Source organism: Zophobas morio, unplaced genomic scaffold, assembly GCF_036711695.1.
Source record: "Zophobas morio isolate AGI-343-1 ecotype UQ-CSIRO unplaced genomic scaffold, CSIRO_AGI_Zmor_V1 ptg000009l, whole genome shotgun sequence".
In the NCBI taxonomy this organism is placed as follows: domain Eukaryota; kingdom Metazoa; phylum Arthropoda; class Insecta; order Coleoptera; family Tenebrionidae; genus Zophobas; species Zophobas morio.
Genome location: NW_026972114.1, coordinates 11,939,500 through 11,965,367, shown reverse-complemented (window position 1 = coordinate 11,965,367; position 25,868 = coordinate 11,939,500). Strand labels below are relative to the sequence as shown.

The 25,868-nt window shown below is 35.2% G+C and overlaps 1 long non-coding RNA gene across 3 annotated transcripts; it reads left to right on the top strand.

The window, feature by feature from the left end:
- The first annotated feature begins 242 nt into the window (after positions 1 to 242).
- On the top strand, positions 243 to 2,356 carry LOC135125665 (uncharacterized). 3 transcript variants are annotated; one of them, XR_010279931.1, is made up of 5 exons: positions 243 to 495; positions 605 to 892; positions 948 to 1,154; positions 1,210 to 2,134; positions 2,193 to 2,356. It is a non-coding gene; the product is annotated as an uncharacterized LOC135125665 (long non-coding RNA). The 3 variants fall into 3 exon arrangements; XR_010279932.1 differs by having other exon boundaries at positions 243 to 892; positions 1,210 to 1,636; positions 1,717 to 2,134; XR_010279930.1 differs by having other exon boundaries at positions 243 to 892.
- The last annotated feature ends 23,512 nt before the right edge of the window (positions 2,357 to 25,868 follow it).

Here is a 25,868-nt window from a genome sequence, read left to right as displayed (position 1 = left end):
ATACAGATGAAATGCATATAACAAAGATGAAGATGTGGTGATCACACAAGGAGAGCATTATACTACTCCCCTTGACGTAGAAAACGACAACATACACCTTCATGTCTAGTCACGGCTTTCAGTTTGAGTATTGGCATCTATTTATTATATGATCTAAGGTGTGAACAGCTAGCGCCGGCAAAGAAAGTAATCTTTAGTACTACCCAGAGATATGGAGAGGGAGAATGAGTTTCGACTTCTGCGCATCGGTACACTATGGGGGCCGCCATTTTATCAGTTAACCTTAAAGTTTTGTTTACCTACGAGGTTACGACGTTGTTGAACCAGTTGTAATTTGGAGTTAAAATTATTACTTAATTTGTTTTACCGTTAGTGTACGTGTGAACGTGCTTGTTAGTGTTAAAGGACATTATTATTGACAACAAACATGTCTTGTACAGTTTCTCACTGTAAAAATTGTCAACGATTTCGTTCAGAAGGTGTATCTTTTCATCAGTAAGTTTTCTTCATTATCTTATTAAAATCGAATACGTAGATATTTATAATTAATAACAATTGGTTATTGCAATACTATGTGATCAATATTTATTATATCTGATTTTAGGTTTCCGAAAGATCGAAAACTTTTAAAAAAGTGGCTGATTGTTGTGAAAAAAGATGACAGCTTCAAACTGACTAAGTATAAGCTGGTGTGCTCAGATCATTTCACAACAACTGATTTCATTGTTGTAAATGAGAGAAAACGATTGAAATCGAACGCAATTCCCAGGGTGAATTTAGATGAAAGTCTAGAAGCTTCTTCAACTTCAATGAGTACTGTGAGTGCTACTTCAGCTGATATTTGAGAAGAGTCTCCATCGATTATACCTCAAGGTGTAAAGAGGACATTAAGGTTTGAATATTTTATTATATTGAATTTTTTACTACTGTTAATAATTATTATTTAGTGCTGCGCAGAGATACCATGGAAAAAGCAGTAGCAGTACAAGTGGAAGTAAAAGCAAGAACTCAAAAAGTAGTTCTGACAGGAGGGAATAAATAAAATAAGCTGGCGTTACATAAAGAAACTACATGAATTACAAAATGATGAATTCCTAAATGTTGCAAACAAGTTGAAAAAGGCACATTTGGAGTGATGGAAACATAAAATGAAAGTAAGTTGTTTTCCTGACAATATTCCTTATTGACAATAATTAAGTTCTATTGTAGGTGAGTTTAGCAGCACAAACTCTTAGCAAGAGTTGCGGATGCACTTGAATTTTTAAAAGATCTTGGTATTAGTGACTTTCAAGGTTCTCAAACAACAATAGAATTCATCAGAAGGATAGATTCTTTATTTGATATTCTCAATTCCCGAAGTGTACGTGCTAAGAATTTTAAAGCACCTTTGAGAGAAAACAATGAAGAAATGTGGCGTCCATTTCTCATCGACACCAGTGAGTATCTTCTGAATTTGAAGGATGTCACTGGCGGGCCTTTGTGGTGCACGCCCCGAAAAACGTCAATTCTGGGCTTTGTTATTTCCGCTACGTCGTTCATGGGAATTTTTGATGAATTTGTTAGTAGTAAGAGGTTGAATGACTTGCTAACATAAATGTAGTCAAGATCATCTAGAAATTTTCTTCTGCTCAGTGCGGTAAGCTTTTAAAAAAACAATTGTATTACTTTTTTATGCACTGGAATTACACAAATCTGTATTTATTTTTCTGTTTTCAGATCGAGAAATGGGTGAAACAATAACCCTACTCCTCTACGATTTTGTAAAACTTAGAAGATTGCTTCAATTACAAACATAACGAGGGAAGGAGGAAATTGTAAAGTGCTTTGCACCACCTGTCTGCTCTCTGTTAGCATTGGCCCAAAGCAAAAGAGCACAAATGTTCAACAATCAGTTGACGTGTTTGTCTTGAAAAAATATGATCTCGATATTTTGACTGAAGCACTTGCAGATCATGACTATGAACGTCTAATTTTATTGGGCTGAGTGAAGTGGCAGAAAACGTGGCATATATTGGTAGCTATGTTGTCAAAATGCTGGTGAAGACGTTTAAGCGCGCAGACTGCATTTCTTCTTGCATTGAAACACGAGGAAGTGACTTACAGTTTTACAGATTATTGGACAAAAAAAACATGGGTAAAATAAAATACTTACAATAGTTATTTTTTAAGTCTTAACAAAATTTTGATTTTAGGTGGGCTTATTAAACCTTTTGCTGGGGTTGTGAAGACTTGTTGTTACTGTTAATACGAAAAATTTTGCAACTCACCGATAAACTTCCAAGCGATGAACAATTTTTTAAAACTTTCGGCATGCCAGCCTTCTTTTTCCTAATTTAGAAGACCCACGCACTCGAGACGGTGGCTATCGATGAAGGCCATTTATATATTCTTATTAAACAAATAATTAATGCCTACATGCGAATAAGAATGTTTAATTTGAGCAAATGACTTTCATGTCTTGCTCAAGGCACTTCTGTTAGACATGTGTACACATAATTAGTAGTTTTCGCATCAATAAATATATTGAAGTATAATTATGTTTATTTATTCGTATAAGGTGAAATATATTTTAGTTGTGATTTATTATTAGGTGATTGTAATTAATGATTTTAAACTTCCCGCCCAATAATGAAGCAATTGTCTAGGGATATCAAGTTCTGTTAGTGATTTGTGATTATGTTGGCAACAGTCAACTGATAAAATGGCTGCTTTCAATTTTAGACCAAGGATTTCGTCTGCGCATGGGGAAGCTCATTCTCCTTCTCCATATCTCTGGTACTACCACATGTTCTCGTTTACAGGTGGCACGTTTGGCCTTGCGTCGGTTCTTGATCGTCGGGGAGGATTTTTCAATAAATTACCGTTCGTTTTTATGCCAATTATTCCAACATTTCCTTAATTTGCGGACTTAACTCATTTGCTTGCGACACGGATATTTTATATGAGTTTTTGAGAAGTTTTTGAATTAAAACCATTTTAATTTAATTTTCTTGCAGTCGATAATTTTATGTTGAATTTTTCCGTTTGAATATGATTCCGTTCTCTGATCATTTTGCCATAGTATTTGGAAACCTCGCATTTTATTTTAATTTAATCATCTCACTGTATTTTAGCGCATTTATGGTACTAATTTCTAAATGTTTAACTGCATTTAAAGACTATGACTGTTCATTTTTGCATGTACATATTTAACTGTCCCGTAACCGCTAGTTTTTCTCGTGAACAAATATCGCGCTCGGTGTATTTAGCTAATCAAAGAACGTAAAATTCATTTATCTCTCTCTTTATTAAGTTTAAATTCACAAGTTAGCGTAGATTTAAGTGCATGATTTTAATTCGTTAATTTTAGTTGTTGTTCTTATTATCAGTAGGAAATTTCTCCGGATCCATTTTTTTAATTGGTTTAGTTGTTTTATTAATAATTTTAATTAGCAGATAAATGCCCAATCGCAATTTATCAAATAATTAAGTAAATTCTCGATTTCATAGTTAGCAGTTTTCGAAATTTATTTATCACACACGTAATATTAATATTGTTTAGAAGGTATCGCACTTAATTAGGGATTACTGAATTAATTTCAAGTTTAATTGCATGATGATTTTTACGATTAAATTTAGTTAGAGTCGTGGGTTATGTTCATAGATTTTAAAGGTTTTATTAATGGAATATAATTGCGTAGCGCTTTAGAAGATAGTTTTGCATGTTTTTTTTTTTTTGTTATGCAAATTTATTTTCATATTTTATTTTGCCGTTCATCATTTACATATTTACTCGATTTTTCTTTTGACATGCTTGTAATTCTTTCTTTCAATATATGTATCAAAATGTTAGAAATGTTTAATTATTACCTCTTCCCCTACATGCAGTTTAGCTCTTCCATTTCCAAAGAAATGGGCCTACACCCAAATAAATAATTTTGTTAGTGTCCAAAAGCTCGGCCGCGGTCAAAATTATTTGGGCACGACAAATTAAATTGTAGGTGAAACTAAGTTCACCGGGTTACCTAGTCACTGATAAATTGACATTTGACAGCTTTCGTAGTTGTCAGAAGACCGTTTCAAGCACAGTCGCAAATTTGTGAACTGAATTTCGTGGTAGCCAAATTTCGAACCAGAAAAAAATTTGCATACACCTGGTATACACGGCTGAAAAATGATAGAGTTTTATGTTTTTATCGTACACATACTCTAACGTAATAGTATTTAACGTTACCTTGGGTGTACTGTTCAATATTTTATTTGTTCCTTACTTGTAAATAACTATTATAAATTATTAAAAACTCTAGAAGGTCCAATATTTGAAGAAACATCGTATGAGCTTTAGACGTATTTCCTTGGAAACGCACGTCAGCATGGCACTTGTCATAGCATTTACTGTGTTGTCTAGTCCTGTCATTTAGATTTTTCGATTTATCGTTTTCGATGTATTGAAATGAGTGTGGCGCAAGCTCTATTACTGAGGAAGCAGCAATTGTAATTGAAAATTTACCTGAATCAATTTTGGCTGTCATTTCAACTTATAATAGTTTAAAATGTTTAAAATACATGGCGGTATGAACACGACCAGGGCTGTAAATATTTTACTGGCAGCCAGTAACATTTTTTACTTCCTCTTGTCTTGTTAAAGCTCGTTTACTGTCGTCTGAACTAACTCGGTAAATTAGCCTTTACACGCACCCTGCCTGTAAAGCGTTACCATGGCAGCCTTACAGGCACCGTGCCTGTAAAACGTTATCATGACAGCACCGGAATCAAACACACATTCGCTGCGTCGGCCTTTTTCTTAATCTCACTAATACTGTGCTAATACTAACGTTAAAATCACCTTCAAACTCTTCATCTTCATCGAATTCCACAATTAACAGAGCTCAGAAACAAAATTAAACTATTTAAATTATTAATCGAATTTACAAATTGACAGTCCCCTTATTTTCAAACAATTCAATTTTCCATAGTTACCGGAGCAAACTATGAAAAATGACTATAATTTCTATGACTGTAATTTCAAGTAAAATTTCTAGAGATGCCAAAGTTGTTCATTTTCAGGATTTTCAGCAAGAGGAAGTAAAACGTTGTACGCGGCTCGCTTGCAACTAGCCTTTACTGGGGCCCACCGGATTACATTCCGGCTCGCCCGTAAAGGCTAATTTACTAAGCTTGCCATGTAAATAACTATTACAGGCTATAGCCAGTTAAGTGACATTTTCATGGTGAATACAGTGACTTGGTAAATTGATGTTTACAAGTGAGGAACAAGTGAGGGATTATGAATTTTAATCATGAGTGGACACAATTTAACTCATGAGCCGAAGACGAATGAGGTAAGTGTCCACGAATGATTAAAATTCGATTCCTCATTAGTGAGGAACACTTTTTGTTCCAATAGTAACGTTGTAACGGATAAAATTAAAAAGCAACATTGCTTAAAAATTTAATTTGTGGAATACTGGAATCCACAAAGAATATCTATAGTAACGCGTAAAAATAAAATCAACAATTTATCGCAAATTTATAAAAGTGATATTTGTGGTGGTCTTTCGGAAGAAATCATGGAAGAACTGAGAGAGGAAATAATAAAAAAATAACAAGAAGCACGGACAGCAATTGGAGAGCTGTTGCCTACGAACAAGTCATCTTTTATAAAAGTTGTGCCTTCCCAAGGCCTCCTAGAGATAAGTCGAAGATTATGTCTTCTCAGGCCGTTCGCATCTTGTAGTTCCATTGATTTTCTAGATGTGACTCTAAAGGCGGCGACACACACAGAGGGAAGACTGCGCAGTTAAAAGTGTGCACGTTTGTCTTAAGTTAAACCCGTACTCTCTAACTGCACACACACACTCATGCTTCCCCGTCAGTTCTGTAGCAAATGTGCGTCGCTATGCTAACAAACAAAAATGTTTATTTCATTACAGTGGCGTGCATTTCTATTATATAAAAAACAATTGTAAAATAAGTCAGATGTCATTTAAAAATACGGCGCTAATGAATTAAAACTCAAGCGTGGAGCGACTTGTCTCCACACACACTGAGTTTACCCCGCGCAGTTATAACTGTGCACGCTAACAACGGACTTGACTGCACATGCCACATTCTTCCCCACACACTAGGAGTTTTAACTGTACCCCGTGGCACGTACATTCAAGTCTTGACTCTTCCCTCTGTGTGTGTGGCTGCCTTAATAGGGGGACTGACATTTGATGTTGGTTAGATTTAGGTTAAGATGTCAAAATTTTATGACAGCCAATCAATATTATTACTTTTACTTATTATTCTTATTTCTCTATGGTAAGCTGACCAGACGTCCTCCTTTCAGGAGGACAGACCTCTTTTCGATAATATTGTCCTTCCTTGCATTGGTGTCCTCCTTTGTCCTCCTAAAACCTAAACTGTGTGTTTAAAATTTTAAATCTACCGAATTTTTATGGAAAATACCGAAAAGTGCCGAATCTACCGAAAGTCCGTTCACTGCGTCTGGCAACACTGGTACATTTCCATTTGATAAAGTGTAGAGACTCTTTCGGCAATGACTATCGTAAAATCTATAGTCCCTAGAAATACATAGTACCATTGTTTAAGTATATTATAGTTGGACAACCTATACGGACAATCACTTTCCCATGTAGAAAAGAATGAACATATATTTTACATCTCACTCGCTTCACTATGAAGTGGCGGTACCTTACGAAAGGGGGTAAAAATAGTCTGTAAGCACGTGATGTCGATAAGGTAGTAAACGGACGTATTAGTCAGTACGTTGTACGGGGAGCAGTCACAAAAGAAGCAAACGTACGTGTTGAAGACTTCACATATATGTAATATAAGTATATGTAATATATTTATATGTAATGCATACCTGTTTCATGTGTGTGGTAGCACGTATATTTGCACAAATACAAATAAAGTTTAAGGTAACAAAAATTTAATATCGCGGTATATTACACTAGTTTACAATATTTTAATTTTTGTCTGTTGGCGCCAATTTTTTGGTTGGCAATATTCACTCATCACTTGTTTTTAACAAATCTAAACTCAAAATTTTTAGTACAGCTCGAGTTTTTGTGATTTCATTTTTATCATTTTTTTTTATTTATTACTCCATAACGTGCATATTTTACTGTGTTAAGATTAATATCTGAAGTTTTTGTGACATGAGTACTTCAAGGAGACGCTGTTTAAATAATCCAAATAATTTTTGCTACATTTGCGGAGAGTATGTGTTTAAGAATTGTCGGAAAGTTATATCAGAGTTGGTTAAAAACACCTGTATTCTTCCTTGGATAAAAATGAGAAGTCTTGGGCACCTAATTGTGTTTGTAAATCGTGTGTTGAATATTTAAGATTATGGAAAAGTGGTAAAAGAAGTGCCTTTAAATTTATAACACCAACTATTTGGCGAGAACCATAAAATCATCTCGATGACTGTTACTTTTGTAGCGTGAACATAAACGGCATAAACACGAAAAATAGAATCAAATGGCAATACCTAAGTACTACTTGTGTTCAGTTTCCACTGCAACATTCACCTGACTTTTTACTGTCTGAAAATATATCTGAACCTTTAAAAGAAACATCATCTGACACTACAACACCAGGCTCATCACAAAGTGATGCTAATTTTGGAAGTATAACAAATGAGCCGCAACGCTTTTCCCAAAACGAGTTAGATGATCTTATAAGAGATTTGAATCTTTCTAAACAAGCTTCAGAATTGTTGGCATCAAGGCTGAAAGAACAAAATTTACTTTCTCCAGCACTACAATAACTTTTTATCGTGAAAGAGAAAAAGATTTGCGTCGGTATTTTTCAGAAGAAAACAATATTGTCTTTTGTTCAGACATTAAAAACTTATTGCCGCCATTTTCCTAAGTCAACACATCACAGAAGAGCTTTAAAGCGAAGTTTCTTAGAACTCAATGATTAATTTAATTTTTTAATATTTTTTTCTTAATAAATACTTGTTTTTTCTGTTTTAAACGTACATAGCTGAAACTGAAAAACTAAAGCTGATAAAAAAAATTTACTTATGTATTTGAAATTAGGATAATATATGTACTCAACAACAGCTAAAATTTTTCCGACAACAGATGTACTGTAAACCAGTGTTATCCATGAACTGCATGGCTAACAAATATGCGTCCCTTCGTCCACTTTAAAAGTAGGAAATTAAACGACCACTACTTAATAAGTAACAAGTCATTTAATTTGCCTCCAGAATAACTATGGGTTATCTTATCATCAAACTATGAACACCAAAATTAATTCAATATCAACATCTTCTTACGTATTTTTTTTATTAACAGTAGTAAAATCATTAAATACATATTATCATTGAAACTAAAATGCATTTTATCACAAAATATTTACCACCATTTAAATATATACGATTTAGACATCAAGAAATAAATTTAAAATCGCAAAAATTAAATGTAGCTGACTTAAAACAGCCTTAAATGCATCTTGTGTGTACGTGCTCTTCAGTATGTAGGCATTTTAACGCACAGCAATAATCATTCTTGAGGACTAATGAGTGACGACTACTGTAACACAGTAAATCCTCGAAATCGAAAATTTAAAACATTGAAAAATTCAAACATGGGAAAATTGTAAAATCGAAAAATCGAAACATAAAAAAATCAAAAAAATAAAAATTGGAAAATCTAAAATTTAAAAATCGAGAAATTGAACAATGGGTTCATTCAAAAATCGAAACATCGAAAAATTGGAAAATCAAAAAATAAAAAAAAATGGTCAATCAAAAATTTAAAAATTCCGAAAATTGAAAAACTGAAATATAGAAGAACTGAAAACTCAAAAAATCGAAAAAAACTAATAATTTAAATATTGAAAAGTTAAAATTGAGAAATCGAAAAACTGAAAAATCACAAAATTGAACGAAATATCCAAAAATTAGGAAATTAAAAAATTGAGAAACAGAAAAGTCAAAACAGCAAAGTTGAAAAATCGGAACCTTAAAAACTCGAAAAATTGAAAAATCAAAAACCTGAATAATCGAAAAATTGAAGAACTGAAGAACTGAAAAATCGAAACTTTGGGAAGTGGAGAAATGGGAATATAAAAAAATAGATTAATTGAGAAATCCGAAAACTGAATATTCAGAAATGTCAAAATTTGAAAAATTAAAAAATATTGAAGAACTGAAAAATCGAAAAATCTAAAATTTAAAACATTGAAAAGTTAAAATATCCTAAAACTGAAAAATGGAGAAATCCAAACATCAAAAAATCAAAAAAATAAAAATTTGAAAATCTAAAATTTAAAAATCGAAAAACTGAGAAATCAACGAATCGAGAAGTCGAAAATTTAAAAAATTGGAAAATTGAAAAATCGGATAAATCAAAAATCGAAACGTCGAAAAATTGAGAAACCGAAATAGGCCAAAATCGAAAAATCGAAAACTTAAATATGGAAAAATTGATAAAGCGAGAGATTGAACAATCAAAACATCGAAACATCCGAATCTCAATAAATTGAGATCTCAAAAAATTTAAAAATTTGAAAATTTGAAAAATTAAAATATAGAACTGAAAACTCGAGAAAGCGAAAAATCTAGAAATTTAAAAATTGAAATATGGAAAAGTTGAAAAATTGAAATATAAAACACTCGAAAAATTCAAAAATCTAGAAATCGAAAAATAAAAGAATCGAAGTATTGAAAAATATGAAAACTGAAAGAAATATCCAAAAATTGAGAAATCGGAAAACCAATAAAGCGAAGTCAAAAAACCGAAGAATTGAAGAACTGAAAAATCGAAACTTTGAGAAGTGAGAAAATCAAAAATGGATTGAGAAATCAGAAAACTGAAAATTTAACGTAAAAATTTGAAAAATTGAAAAATTTAAATACTGAAGAACTGAAAAGTCAAATAAGAAATAAGAAATCGAAAAATCGAAAATTTAAAACATTGAACAATTAAAATATCGCAAAATTGAAGAATCGAGAAATCCAATTCAATTTAAAAAATTAAGAAATCGGGACATTGAAAAATTGGAAAATCCAGAAATTGAAAAGCTCAAAAGAAAAAAATCGAAAAACCGCGAAATCCAAAAATCGAAAAATTCAAAAACTGAGACATCGAGAAATCGAAAAATCGGAGGATCGAGAAATTGAGGAGTCTGAAGCCGAACAGGAAAGTTAAAAACTGAAAAATTGAGAAATTGAACAATCAAAACAATGAAACATCTGAATTCGATAAATTGAGAAATTAAAAAATTGAATAATCGAAAAATTTTAAAAATGAAAAACTGGAAAATCGAAAAATTGAAAAATTGAAATATAGAAGAATTGAAAACTCGAGATATCGAAAAACCTAGAATTTTAAAAACTGAAATATTAAAACATCGAAAAGTTGAAAAATTGAGAAATCGAAGTATAAAACAGTCGCAGAATTGAAAAATCTAAAGTTTACAATAAATTGAAAATCCAAAAAGTAAAAAATCGAAATATGGAAAAATTCATAACTGAAAGAAATATTCAAAAAATTGAGAAATTAAAAAATTGGAAAATTGAGAAATCGAAAATCGAAAAAAGCAAAATCGAAAAATCGTAAGCTTAAAAAATCGAAAAATTGAAGAATTGAAGATATGAAAAATCGAAACCTTAGGAAGTCCAGAAAAGGAAAAATACTTTAGAAATCGGAAAACTAAAAATTTAGAAACATGAAAATTTGAAAAATTGAAAATTCGAAATATTTAAGAACCGCAAAATTGAAGAGGACAAAAATTGAGAAATCGTATCATTAAAATATCGAAAAATAAAAAAATCGAAAAATGGAAAATTTGAAGAATGGAAGAATTGGAAAAGCCCAAAATTGAAATATTGAAAAATCGAGAATTCGAAAAGCCGAAAAATCTCAATAGCGTATTTATAAATCACAAGATCAGGACTATGCTACTTTTTAAAATTTAAATAACATTATAAATTGCAAAATGTTGATTTTTTTCCAAAAATCTTGACGTCTAAGGTGAAAACTCGACACGGATACATAAACCGTAAACGGAGAATATACTATTGTAAAATTTGGAGATTGCGTCATTTCATTGGTGGTGACAAATTTTGGTGAGTGTTTTACCATTTGATAATACAATTTGAAATGAAAATTTTGTCATTCGGGAACATTATGTATTAAATCGTTAAGATGTTCAAGAACTTTGTTCACTTATTCGTTGTAAAGTCCAATGGTCGAAACGGGTTAGTTCTTCGTACTGGATGTGTATCAGATCAACTCTAACGAATGTCGGCTTATAGATAAATCGCTTAAAGCCGATATTGGCCTGAGTGTGCTTTGGTCTGTAGATCAAACAAGTTCTCAGGCGACGAAAAATTTCATGTGGAGGGAGACTTCGGATTAGAAATCGTGCCAAGAAAGTAATAAACTTATAGCGGTGTAAAATATTTGGGAGATATGGATTTTCAGGTGCGAGACTAGCAGTAATTTTAATTTGTTTGCTGTCGTTCGTGAAGTGAAGAAACCAATTTCATTAAAATGATAATTATAAAATTATCATAATCACTATTGATATTAATTCACACAAAATGGCGCGCAAGTTATCAGTTGATTTCGTTAATAAATTCATAGAAATCTATATGGGATTTTTTCATGTCTTAGAAAATTAAAAAGTAAAAAATACAATAACAAAAATTTTAAAATGTGGTTTACGAAAAATTAGTTGACTTGTGCAAAGAGGAAAATTTTGGAAACGCTGACAAATATTACATCTTAAAAAAAATAACACTTGAAGAAGTGCTTTCGGCATAGTATTTTTTATGCTGGCGTGAACAAAATACTCTGTGTCAGTGTGCAAAGAGTTAACCGTGCAGATCTAGTCGAAAATCCGAAAACCAGATCGCTGTGTCTAGGGCCAGCATAACGGAAGTAATAAATTATCCCATCGGTTGAAGAACGTTGGGTCGGTGCACTGATGTCGGTGTTATATAGGGGCCCAGTACACCCAATAAAATGGAACAGACAAAATAAAGCTTCAAACATGATTATTTTTATACCAAAATTCTGAAGTTTATAAACTGCACATTTTATTTATTTATTTATTTATTTATTTATTTATTTATTTATTTATTTATTTATTTATTTATTTATTTATTTATTTATTTATTTATTTTTATTTATTTATTTATTTATTTACTTATTTATTTTATCTTGTTTTAGAAATATAAAAAACATTTCAAACAATGTCTGTAACTTATTTTAATGTAAATTATATTCATGTGGTTGACAAAATCAGATGTAATATTAGTGTGATTTTGACCTTATTCTAGATTTTATTACAGCAGAACGGCGTATCCTTTTTAAATTTTAGAAGTTCATGAAACAATTAGTTATCTCGTATTTTTGGAACAAAATCTACCAAAACGTCGGATAATTGACTTTTTCATAGAAACAATCAGTCTTCAAAGCAGCCTTTAACAAGTCGATATTACAAACATACCTCTTAAATTCTTAATGCGTTTTTTTCTGTCTTGTAATTATTTGTAATGTCAACGCCGAAAGTTTATGTCATTCTGTTATTTACTTTGAATATATATTTTCATTTTGTGTTAATATGTTTGTAACACCACGAATCTAAATTTTACTAAGTCTTGTAAAACTGAACAATTATACCAGTTTAAAAACCCTTGGAAAGTTTTGTCAGTCTTCAGATATTAGTCAAATAAAAATAGGCCAAATTCATTTAAATATAATTCTTTCGTATCACGTTACAACGCGTTGCTTCATATTTTTATGTCAAGTATATTTTCATATTTTGCACATATATTTTTATACACATTACTGTTTACGGAACAATGTTAATTATGGATTTATGGATAACTCCTCGTATAAGAGCAGAGTGAAGGGTGTATGCCTTTGCTAATGTTTGATGGCGCCATCTGATGTAGAGTAAAATCAACCTAATACGTTGGCTCACTGTAGTGAAAATGCACGTTGACGAAAAATTTGTCCCACGCCCCCTGGATTCCTTGTCCTAAAGCTCACTATTTGGGCGAAGTAAAATTTGTATTAGGTTGTCCAACTATAATATACTTATTTAAACAATGATAGTACCGTCATCCATTGTTGTACGAGTGGAGCAAATGCTGTTGGTAACGCAAAAGATTCCCCTGGTTTGGAACCAAATTGTGTCAGCAGAGAGTTGGCAGCGCGTAATCCGTTGTTATCACGTGGCCTTGGCGTGGTCTTTTTATTTAAAGTCAATTAATTGTCATCTAATATAACTAATAATTACACAGTCGAACAATTTTAGAAAAATTTCTTGTTACAAGCATTCTGAAAATGTATTCTGAAAGGTTATTTTGTGCTGAATAACTATCTAATAACGCATTATGCCTACGTCGTCAGAAATTTTTTGGAGATTGTTCATAGATAGTTAAAGGTGTACTATTGCATAATAGGAATAAATATCTAGTACTGCTGACTGCATACTCCATACATGCTTCCAATCTTAGATCATATAATAAATAGATACCAATACTCAAACTGAAAGGTGTGACTAGACATGAAGCTATCTGTTGTCGTTTTCTACGTCAAGGGAAGTAGTATAATGCTATCACCACATCTTCATCTTTGTTATATGCATTTCATCTGTATATGTCTATTTCACTTCCATCCTTGTACCGCACCAGCGCAACAAATCGTTTTTGACAGATGTTTCTTCTAACCTCTCTTTCGAGTTGTTGTACAAAAAACAATTTTAGAATTTAGAACAAAGATCCTATTTTAGGTGATGTAGTCATAAAGGATCACAATTGCTGCCCAATAATTTACTATTGCTTTCGTTATCTACTGTGAATTATTTATAAAATCAAGCTGTCAACATCTTTCTTCCGAAGTTAGTTCAGACATACTTCCTAAAATTTAGGCGCGCAAAATTCAAATAGTGATCAGGCAAGGATAGCTTCATTGTAATCCTTCCATGCACGAGAGAGATGTGTGACAGGAGGATGTCGTCACAGGCTGTCCTAGGGAAAGAACACGGCATGGTGGTATCTATTTATTATATGATCTAAGCTTCCAATCTGGATATACCAAACATATGTGCTTCTTAAGGTGGGTTCATTGCTCTCCGGTCGTACGTTTCCGTTCGTCCGTTAACGGATTAATGTAGAAAGATAGGTTCACAGCTCTACGTCAACCAGCTGCGTTGACATTACACCTGTGACAGTGCTCTAACCTAAAAATTTGACAGAATACTATTGTTAATAAGCGACTACAGAACATGGTGCTATTAACTCAGTCTCATAATTGCCAGTTAAAGAGGAAAATGTTAGTAGTGGCGTATATTTTAGAAACAAATGAACAGCAAGCAAAAAAACGGGCAAAGCGACGTTGCAGAGTAAGAGAAATATTTTCAAAACGGGCGCAGCATGGAGCATTTGCAAATTTAATAGGCGAAATGCGCTTGTGGGATGAAGATAAATACTACAATTATTTTCGAATGTCTAGTGTACAGTTTGATGATTTATTACATCTCGTTGGACCACAATTACAAAAAAATGATCAATTTAGGACAGATGTGCTTTCCCCTGCCGAAAGGCTCAGCATAACATTAAGGTGAGATAGTTATTTGAACATAATCACAGATTTTTAAGATTCCAACTATTGCAGGTATTTAGTAATTGGGGATCACATGATATCTATGTCTTATTTACACCGTGTTGGAGAAATTAATAATAGTTATGCTTGTTGTGTATTTATGTATTTATAATAAAAAATTGTAAACAAAAATTCTAATCGTGTAATCCACATTCCTCCTCCATAGAGGATTGGAATTCCTTGACAAAGTGATCCCGCAAACTACGCCAGCGCAGTTGGATTTCTTGGAGGTCCTTAAAGTGCCCATCAACCTCCATGACCACTTCTTCCCAAAGCCGGTGTAATATAATTCTGCTTCGATCACTAATGGGCAGCCTGTGGTCATACAGTGCTGGTCGACTTGAAATGGCCATTATCAACAGCTCATTGATGTCGGTAGTATTATATCGACTTGCATCATGTGTTATGCGAGTTGTTTCGCCAATTTGAAATAACTGTTGTTGCCCACCAAAACACGGATGCGTTGCTGCAGACCCACCTGTCAGTTCCTCGCCGCATGTATCACAAATCCATTGGGCTTCCTGCCATGTAATAAGTAATTCCGTTTAATAATTTCATATATTTTCTCTGAATTTACAGTAGAAAGCTCAAATGGTAAAGTACCGAAAAAACGCGTGATTTTGAGCTTGCAAGTATAATAATACCATCTACTGTACATTCAGGCCACTTTATTTGACTACACAGTTACCGCAAAATAAAAATAAATGTAAAGTATAAAATACGTTAAATCAAAATTTAATTTCACAAACAACCTCGCTTTTTCGAATCTGTCGACGGAGAAATTATACGTCAAAATGACGGAAAAGTTGATCTTCCCTCTACTTTTCCGGCACCGGATAGAATGTTACCCTACCGCACTCTGCTCAATGAAACTCGATTTCTGATTGGCCAACGGACGAACGGAAACGTACAACCGGAGAGCTATGAACCCACCTTTATGCAAGTGAAATACAAGAGAGAAAGCATTTCAACATCTGAAAACAATATTTCCTAAGCTCTCTGCTGATAACATAAACCTAAGTAAAAACTAAAATATTACAGTGAATTTCAATTTTCATATTATGTACGTTTTTTATATTTAGGCATTTTCATTGGACCCGAAATTCGAATGAAGGATCAAATGTTCTACGTCTATTTGAATGATATGGAAAAATTTACTTGGCAGTCAATTAGCTTAGTGATCAATGAATTTTTAGGAAACAAACGTTCCACAAATTATGTCTCATTTAAATTTCTTTGCTGATAATCTTTTCATCGAGAAATCAAGAAAGTCGAAGAAAGATTTACGAGAAAGACCCAAGTATCCATTATTTCCGAATACATGAGGCTTTTATAAAGAGTTAGATCCTTCTACATATTCTAGGCAGGTTAAATATTCGTAGACATAGGTAATTAAATGTCTGTCGACAGAAATCTTTGGAACATTTTTTTAGTGCTCCTTGCGCGTTTTTCTATGTAAAATTAGAATTCACGTAATTTTTTCTAATAGTTCACCGGACGACAATAAAAATTTGAATAATTTTTTTTTGACGACATGGGTATATTATTTCTTTTAAAAGTTGTTCAGCACAAAATTACCTTTCCGACCATGTTGAGAAAATATATGTAACAAAAACACTGTTCTACTGTGTTATTAAATAAGATTTTATTGATTAAATTTTATATTTTATTCAAATTAAAACTCCATATTTTGTATACACTAACCAACATTGAAAACCGAACACCAAGAACGAGTTGGAATTTTATAATGATTTTAACACCACTTATTTACAGAGGGTCGGTGACCAATTGATGAAAATTTCAAATTAAAAAATCTAGAAGAACCAAGTTTTTAGTAAAAATGGGTTTGACCACCTATAAGACGTATGCACTCATTGACTCGTCTTGGCGTGGATCTGATAAGATAATCTTTATCCGGCTGAGGTACCGCATCCCATGCGAGCTGTACCTCATGTCGTAAAGCTTCTAGGGTCTGTGGAGGATGCATTAACTTTGTGAGCTTTTTACCCATTAAATTCCATACATGTTAAATGGGTGAAAGGTCAGGTGAACGGGGTGGCCATGGAAAAATATTGTCTCAAATTGATTTAAACTAAAACGTGCAACATGAGGACGGGCGTTATCCTGTTGAAAAAGGGGGTTGGGAGCGTCTGAAGATATGGCAAAAGGTGGGGTTATGCAATCTCGTGGATGAAACGATGAGCCTTCATATTGCCTCTAACAAAAACTAGAGGTGACCTGCTTCCATACGCCATACCATTACCCCCACAGTGCGATGCACATGTCTTTCCATTGTAAATTTCAAATTGCCCCGTTCTCCTGTTCGTCTTCTCAGCCTTACCCGACTGTCATGCATTGCCAAACACAACCAGGATTCATCACTGAAGACGATGTTGTTCCGAAAGCTGTCGTTCTCTGCACCAGAGTAGCCGGTCACAGCAGTGTGCAACCGTGAGGGGAAGCCCATAATGAGAACGATACAAGAGAAATCCAAAGGACCGTATTCGCCTGGAAATCGTTCGTACTGTGACTAGTCGTCCTGTCTCAGCCAACCATTATCTCCAATTGATTGGAAAGTTGCAAAACGGTCTCTTAAAGCTAAAAGTCGAAAATGGCGGTCTTGACGATGTGTTGTTTGCTGTCGACCACCTGCGCCTCTGAAACTTCATTGTCGACCTTCCTCTGTCCATGCCCACCAACATTCTGAAAATGTGCTTGCGCTCCTCTGCATTATGGCCCCAATTTCCGGAAACGATTTTCCAGCTTCTCGCAAGCCCACAATCCTTCCTCTATCAAACTCGCTAAGTTAACTGAAATTACGACGTCTACGTGCAGGAGGCATCTTGCCAGAATAATACAGAACCACCAACACCAAATTCGATGACAGTGACAATAATAGCCACACAAGAGCAGATGTTTTCTTCCATGGTTTGAACAAAAAAGATTATGGTACAGACAAACTGTCCTACTGATACGACCCAAATTCTCATCATTTCTTGTACTACTAATATCTAACTTATACAGGGTGCCGCATCCAAGTCTGGATATAGGGAATTAACATGGGAATTGGTTTTTATTTTATAATATCTCCTCAGATCACTTTAAAGCTATTATTGAGTGATGCCTTTGTGGAGGTCGAAGAGGGCTATTGGCCAGATTTTTTTTCAAATTGTGATAAAAAGTAAATAAAATCAGGTGGGCACAACGTTTTCTAGGGATCTTAAACAGATGGGATAGAAGAGTTTCAAAAAGCATCATGACAAAAAATTGGAGCCTTAGGACTACGTCTCACGTATGGAGTTTAACGAAGGAACGCTTGAGAGAATCTAGGCTGATGGAGAGTTTTTGAGGAACATTTGTTTTACTGACGAATGTTCATTTAGTCTTAAGGGAAGTTATAATCGTCAGCATGATCAAATTTGAGCATTACACAACCCTCACGTGGTCCACGACCATCGTAATCAATGGTGTGCAACTGTCAGTGTATGACTGGGGCTTCTAGGACATCATGTCATTGCACCTTTTTTCATCGAATCCAGATTGAATGCTCAGAAGTAGGGCAATATGCAACTCAGCAAATACTTCCTGGGACTCGGGGTGCGAAATATGCAGCAGGTCTTTTACATCCAGGACCAAATCTCCAGCCATACAGCTCGCATAAATGTTTATTTGAACCAGTATTTTCCCCCAATGTTGGAATGGAAAGTTTGCACCGCCCCATTGGCCTGCGCATTCACCGGATCTAAACCCCTGGGAACTTTTTCTATTCATCGAATTCATATAAATTATCTGATGTCCAATTTTATATCTCAATTAAGAATTATTTGTTGTTGAATTTTCGTAAGAGTGTATGGCGAATTTAAATGTAGTGTATTGCTCTTTGTTGAAACTTTAACACTTGTTCGGTTGTAATTTAATATTAGAGTCATAGAGTTTGAACATTTAAATGGAATTGAAGGTAAATAACACAATAACACGTAGTGTCGGCGATGGGCGCGGTTCATAGTCGAGGTAGCGGAATGTATCGCGCTATCTGCACAAGGCGTGCAGGCAGGCTTTGAATAGGATTTCAGTGGGAACGGTCTGGACGACGAGGTAGTTGTCGACCGGACTTCACCTCTAGTTTTTCGGCCAAAACGGCCTGCTAGGACAGCATGTTCGTCATGGAGGGGTGCTGTGCGGCAGGCTTGGTGTAGATAGAATCACCGTCGCGGGGGAAACCAGCCCAGACCGGGAGCTCCAAACTTCACTCGCGCTACAACGCCCCCTCTGGGTATTTTGCTGTGCTCGTAAATGAAATTGATATGTTTTGTTCTATATTTTGTTCGATCGCCACACTCTCGGGTTCTGCCATCCATTTTACATATGTGTAGGTTTTGTGCTTGTTCGGTTTTCATATGTGTATGTCTGTCAATTCGCGAGTGTTTTTCGTTCATATATCTTAAGGTGTTTGAAATGTAATATGTCGGTGAATAAAACCCTAGGGCATTTTGGGGAATGAAAACCGATGACGCCTTGGCCCTGCGGAGTCGCCAGAACGGCACGCTGAGTCACTATCGTTCTTCGTTTCTTTTTCCTCCTCAGGAAGGCTTTCTGATGAGGACGTGGATTTCTATCGATAAAACTGCACAAACGAGAGGATTTTTATTCTATCGTCCATCTTGTTTCTTACATACATTACATTACTTACTTACTAACAAAAAAGGTATCTATATTATCGACTTGACAAATACATAAAAACCATAAACATAAAAGTACATGTTTCAATTCTCTACACTCCCCCTTGAACATAATTTTTATGTTTTGACGAGTCCAAGTTTTCCTCTGTGGAGACTGTGACTTTCTCTAGGCAAAGCCTTAGTCAAGACATCAGCGATCATCTTCGTCGTCGGAACGTGATCTATCCTTATATCGTTTTTTTCGATATGTTCTTTTATAAAATGGTGTCTGATGTCGATGTGCTTCGTTCGCTGACTGTATGTGCTCATCGTGAGGCTGATGGCGCTCCTGTTATCACACAAGAGCATTGCGGGTTTTTCTACAATTTCTGGTGCGAGATCTTTTGCCAATTCTCGTAACCATAAAGCTTCTTGGCAACTAGATGACAATGCCATATACTCAGCTTCTGTTGTAGATAGCGCGACCGTAGACTGTTTCTTACTATACCAGGAGATTGGTGCATTCTGTATAGTAAAAAATTTCCCTGATACGGAATGTCTATCGTTCGTGTCGTTGGCCCAATCGGCGTCGCTGAATCCGATTAGTAAATCTTCGCCGTGCTTACTAAATTGCAACTTTAAGTCCATAGTACCTTTGAGATATCTAAATATTCGCTTGACGGCGGACCAGTGTGCTTTACCTGGGTTATTGCAGTAACGGCTGACAACTCCTGTTGCAAAAGCGATTTCGGGCCTTATTCCCTGACAAACATATAGTAAACTTCCAACAGCTTCTTTATACGGAACTTTCTTCATTTCTTCAATTTCTTCTTGTTCTGTTGGTGACTGTTCTTTACTCAGTTTCTGGTTGACATCCATTGGTGTTGATACTGGCTTGCAGTCTGCCATGTTGAATTTTTCCAAAGTTTCTTGGATATATTTCTCTTGGTCAATCCATAATTTCCCTGCTTGAATATCCCTTGTGATTTTCATTCCTAAACAGCATTTTGCTTCTCCTAAGTCTTTTGTTTTGAATGAATCGTTTATACTTGTTTTTGTAGACGCCATTAGTAATTCGTTGCTTGCCAAAATTAAGAGGTCATCAACGTAGACTCCAATGATGACAGTTTCTTCGTCATCTCTTTTAAAGTAAATGCATTGATCAGCTTTACTTTGTGTGAAATTTAATTCGTGCAAAACTTTATTGAGTCGTTGATTCCATGCTCTTCCGCTTTGTTTCAATCCATACATGGATTTTTTTAGTCTGCATACTTTAGACCTTTTATTTTTAGCTTCAAAACCTTCAGGTTGGTAAACGTAAATTTCTTCTTGTAGTTCACCGTGTAAATATGCTGTGGTAACATCAACGTGGTGCATAAGTAAATCATGTTTAGCTGCTAAACTAAACAGGAATCTGATAGAATTATACCTGATCATTGGTGAAAATGTTTCTGTATAATCTAGACCTTCTGTTTGTGCACAGCCTCTCACTACTAGGCGGGCTTTATAGCGTTCTACATCTCCTTCTGCATTAGTCTTTTTATTATAGACCCACTTTGTGTTCAAAATTTTTTTGTCTGGAGGTGGATCGACTAGAACCCAAGTCTTATTTTCCATCAGAGCTTCATATTCCTGCTTCATTGCTTCCCTCCATAAACTTCTTTCTCTACTTGTTAAGGCTTCTTCAACTGATTGTGGATCTGTTGTATTTTGGTTCATCGTTAGGTAAGAAATAAAATCTTCCCTGATAATTGGCTTTGGACGTCTCTCACTTCGACGAACTTGACCATTTTCTTCATCTGCACTGGAGTATTCGCTTTCTGGTGAATAATCTGGATCTTTGCGGTCATCTGCTTCGGCTCTTCCAACTTCTGCGTGTTCTTGACTGGTGTTTCTCACCAATTCTTCGCCGTTCTCGCTTGTATTCGAACTCACTGTTACTGTTCTTGATTTATCATGTCGCTTTTCACTTTCTTCTGCATCTAGAGTAACCTGGGAATTTTCACTAGAGTTGATTTCTTTTTCGAATGTCTGCTCTATGAATACTACATCTCTGCTCTTTACTATTTTGTATGTTTTGGGATCAATAAGTCTGTATCCCTTGATATCTTCAAAATATCCTACAAAAATATACTCTTTAGATTTTGGGTCCCATTTCCGTCTCAATTCTTTTGGCACATGAGCCAGTGCCTTACATCCAAAGACTCTAAGATGGCGTAAGTCAGGTTTTATTCCACTCCACATTTCTTCAGGAGTTAAAGGAACCGCTCGTGTTGGGGACCTGTTAATCAGGTAGCTTGCAGTAGCTACAGCTTCTGCCCAATATTCTGTGGGGAGCTCTGCTTCAATGAGCATACTTCTTGCCTTTTCTACAATAGTCCTGTTCATTCGCTCTGCGATGCCTTTTTGTTGTGGATTATATGGGACTGTTAAATTGTGTTTTATGCCTGCTTTTCGCAATAAGTCTTGAAGTTTTTTATTAACATACTCTGTTCCATTATCTGATCTAAGTTTCTTTATTCTCTTGCCAGTTTCATTTTCTACCATCGCTTTAAACTGTTTGAAAGTTTCTGTTACTTGGTCTTTGCTTTCTAGAAAATAGATAAAAACCTTCCTTGAATAGTTCTCTACAAGTGTGAGCAAATATCGGGCTCCACCGATCGATTTTGTTTCCATAGGACCGCATACGTCTGAATGTATCAGCTCTAATAGGCTATGAGTGCGGTTATTGCTTCGTTTGAATGGTTGCTTGTGATGTTTTCCCTTTACACAGGTCACACAAGGTTGCGCACTGCATTCTTTGCAATCAAGCCCTGTGGCTAGGCCATTCTTTAATTTTTGCATTCCCTTTCGATTTAAATGACCAAGACGCCTATGCCATAACTCTCCATTTGCTTTTTCAGCTGCATAGCATACTGACTTAGTTGGACTGTCCAATTTGTATATGCCGTTTGTTTGTGATGCCGTTGCTATTAAACTTCCATCTTTAGTAGTAATCTCACAACCATTTTTGCTGAATGTAACGGTATAACCTCCATTAACAATCTTACTGACAGAAAGTAGGTTCACAGCAATTTTTGGTACATGCGCTACGTCTTTCACAAATACTTCTTCAGTTTTTTCGCTTTTTACTGCAACTCTTACATTTCCCACGGCTTCCGCTTCCATCTTGGAATTATCTGAGGCGCTGATTTCTATATTTCTGCACTCTTTTGGATTTTCCAACCAATCTGTCATATGGCATGAAGCGCACGAGTCAACGTACCATGCACCCGTGTATTGCTGGTTGCTGGCTGCAAAAGCAAAGAATGAGCTTTCTGCTTAGTTTTTGGGCGTACCTTTCCCGTTATTCCAATCTCTCGTTTTTTTTCTCTCGATGCCTTTGTTGGATTTCCTGTTCTTACTGTTGCAGTTGCTGGCATAATGTCCAAACTTGTTGCATGCATAACAACGAACCTTGTCGCGATCAGTTCTCCTGTTTGAAAATAGGGCTGCTGCATTGTGGGAGCTACTTCCAACTGAACTGTTCTGAATATCTTGCAGTAGTTTCGTTTTAATTGAATCAGCTGTGATTGCTGTTCCTGAATTCTCTATGCCCATTATCATCGGTTTGTACTCTTCAGGCAATCCAGCAAGCAGGAGTGTTCCTACCCATTCATCAGGAATTTTGAAACCAATACCATCCAGTTTGTGGGCGGTTGTGATGATTCGATTTACATACTCATCTACCGAACTGCAGCTATTCAATTGTGTTGTCACAAGAGTTCTGAGAAGACCAACTTTTCTTGTCAAACCATTGTCTTCGAAAGCCCTTTGCAACTTATCCCAAGTTTCTTTGGCTGTCGTGGTTTCTTGGATATGTACGTAATTTATCGGGTCAACTGTGAGGATGATCTTCGACTTTGCCTTAATGTCTTTCTTTGCATCTTGTGTGTAGGCTTCAATTCCTTGTATACAGCCCCAAAGGTCCTCGTGTTCAAGATACGCTTGCATCCCAAACTTCCATGTGTTGTAGTTTTCCCTACCTTTCAGTTTTTCAATAACTGGGGTGTAATTCTGTGCCATCTTGACAAAAAAAACTCCGCGCTCTCGGGGCACTTTTGTCCTGCTCTATGCAACTGGGCCAATAACCTGATGAGGACGTGGATTTCTATCGATAAAACTGCACAAACGAGAGGATTTTTATTCTATCGTCCATCTTGTTTCTTACATACATTACATTACTTACTTACTAACAAAAAAGGTATCTATATTATCGACTTGACAAATACATAAAAACCATAAACATAAAAGTACATGTTTCAATTCTCTACACTTTCGACCTCCCTAATTTTGTCTATAATTTCTTGCGCTCTCGACACTGTATGCACTTGTATGAAAGAACGTCTTCCCGCCATTTTTCAAAAAGAAAAAAAAAACACACACAACGAGGTTCTCATTTGTTAGACCATCACAGCCAAGGCCAAACTTTGAATTTTTGAATTTTTTGCGGGTCTTTCAAACTTTTTCAAGGTTAATTTAAAGGTGGGAAGTTTGGGTTATCACACCCTGAAAACTTGAAGGCAATATTAATAATTTCTTCAAAATTGCATACATGTTTTTTTACGTCTTCTCTTCCTGGCAAATAAACATTATTATCAGTCTGAAACTAGTTTATAAATACTAGGAGTTAATAATAATAATAAATGCTTACCAATTCATCCAATTTCTGCGTATCTCCCGCAATTTCTAACTCGATTTCTTCTTTTTTTTAATTGCGCCCGGACATTCATCATTTTGTCTATACATTCATAATATGCTTATATTCAGAAATATTAAACCTCTTAAATATACTTACGTGTTGAAAAATTGCATTTTTGCACTCATGATCTTTTTTGATGGCTTTCGTGCATTCACCAGAGTGCGGGAGTTCGAACTTCCCGCACACGTGCATTTTAACTTCCCGTTGCCATGGTAACCTTAAAATACTCGCGTAGTGTCAACATTGTGATGTGTTGACGGCGTCATTGTTTATAAATAACTCACAGTTAATTTCTTCAGTTTAAAGGTTTATTCGTTGCAAAAAATATTGTACACAACACGTTCGTGAGCCTGCTTCCCGCATTCACGCAAATGCGGCACTCCCTTCGGTCGTGCCGCAAACAAGCGTTCATGCGGGAAGCAGGCTATCCCGAACTAGTTGTGTAAATTACTATTTCTGCATTGCATGTAGAAGTGAGGTTATGTAGGTTTAGTACTGTTTTCTTGACAAAACGGTATTTACTACACTATTCTGAATTTATCGCAGAACCGATAATCACAATTCACAATAGGACTTACACAAAATACTTTTTGAACCACCGACAATAACAGAAAATATGTATATGTTGCACATTGCGCAAACGCGTTCCAGCAGAGCAAGCGCATCTGTAGGTGAAACGCAAATTTAAGTCAGTTTTATAAAAATGATGAATAAAATTGTTATTTTTTGAACGCAAAAATAAAAAAAAATACTTTTTAATGAGCAATTAATAGTGTGCAAAGCGAGATTTCGAATAGTGTCAATAGTTGTCCCAACATGGTACTTTTTTTTTCATTTTTGTTGTTGGGTATCTTGATAAAAAGTAGAGATGTACCGACTGTAGGTCTGGCCGACTAACCGACTAGCCGATTGTTCGGCCAGTAAAAACCGACTAGTCGGCCGACTGTTCGGCTTTGCTAAAACCGGTTTATAAATGCGACAGACAGTGTTTTTTTTTTCTATTTCTCTGACTACCTTAAAAATTTGTTTTATTTTAATAAAAGGAATAACTAAACTTCCTTTGTTTTCAAAAAAATGTGTTAAATTTGTTTGGATAATTTTAACATTGTGATAACCCAAACTTCCCGCCTTAAAATTGGACCTTGAAACAGTTTGAAAGGCCCGCGAAAAATTCAAAAATTCAAAGTTTTGCCTTGGCTGTGATCGTCTAACAAATGAGAACCTACGTTGTGTGTTTTTTTTTTTTGTTTTTGAAAAATGGCGGGAAGTCGTTCTTTCATACAAGTGCATACACGGTCGAGAGCGCAAGAAATAATAGACAAAAATTGGTTTGGAGGGGGAGTACGGCACCCCTCACAGGGGGAAAGACGCTTCGAAGATTTACTCCTCAGCGCAAAAACCCCCTTTGGTTTTTATTCCCGGACGACATATTACATTTCAAACACCTTAAGATATGTGAAAGAAAAACACTCGCGAATTGACAGACATACACATATGAAAAACGAACAAACGGAAATTCTGTACATCTGTTTGGAATCAATGCAAATATTTGAATATCACAAATTTAATAAAACAAAGCAAAAGCTGAATCAAGTAACTGGATGCAAATACACAAGTTATTACAGGCGTGTGGCGGCCGATCTCTTTTTCTTTTTTTTTAAGTTACGGCAGTTAACAGGAGCACAACAAAATACCCAGAGGGGGCGTCGTAGCGTGAGCGAAGTTTGGGGCTCTCGGTCTGAGCTGGTTTCCCCCGCGACGGTGATTCTATCTACACCAAAGCCTGCCGCACAGCACCCCTCCATGACGAACATGCCGTCCAAGCAGGCCGTTTCGGCCTAA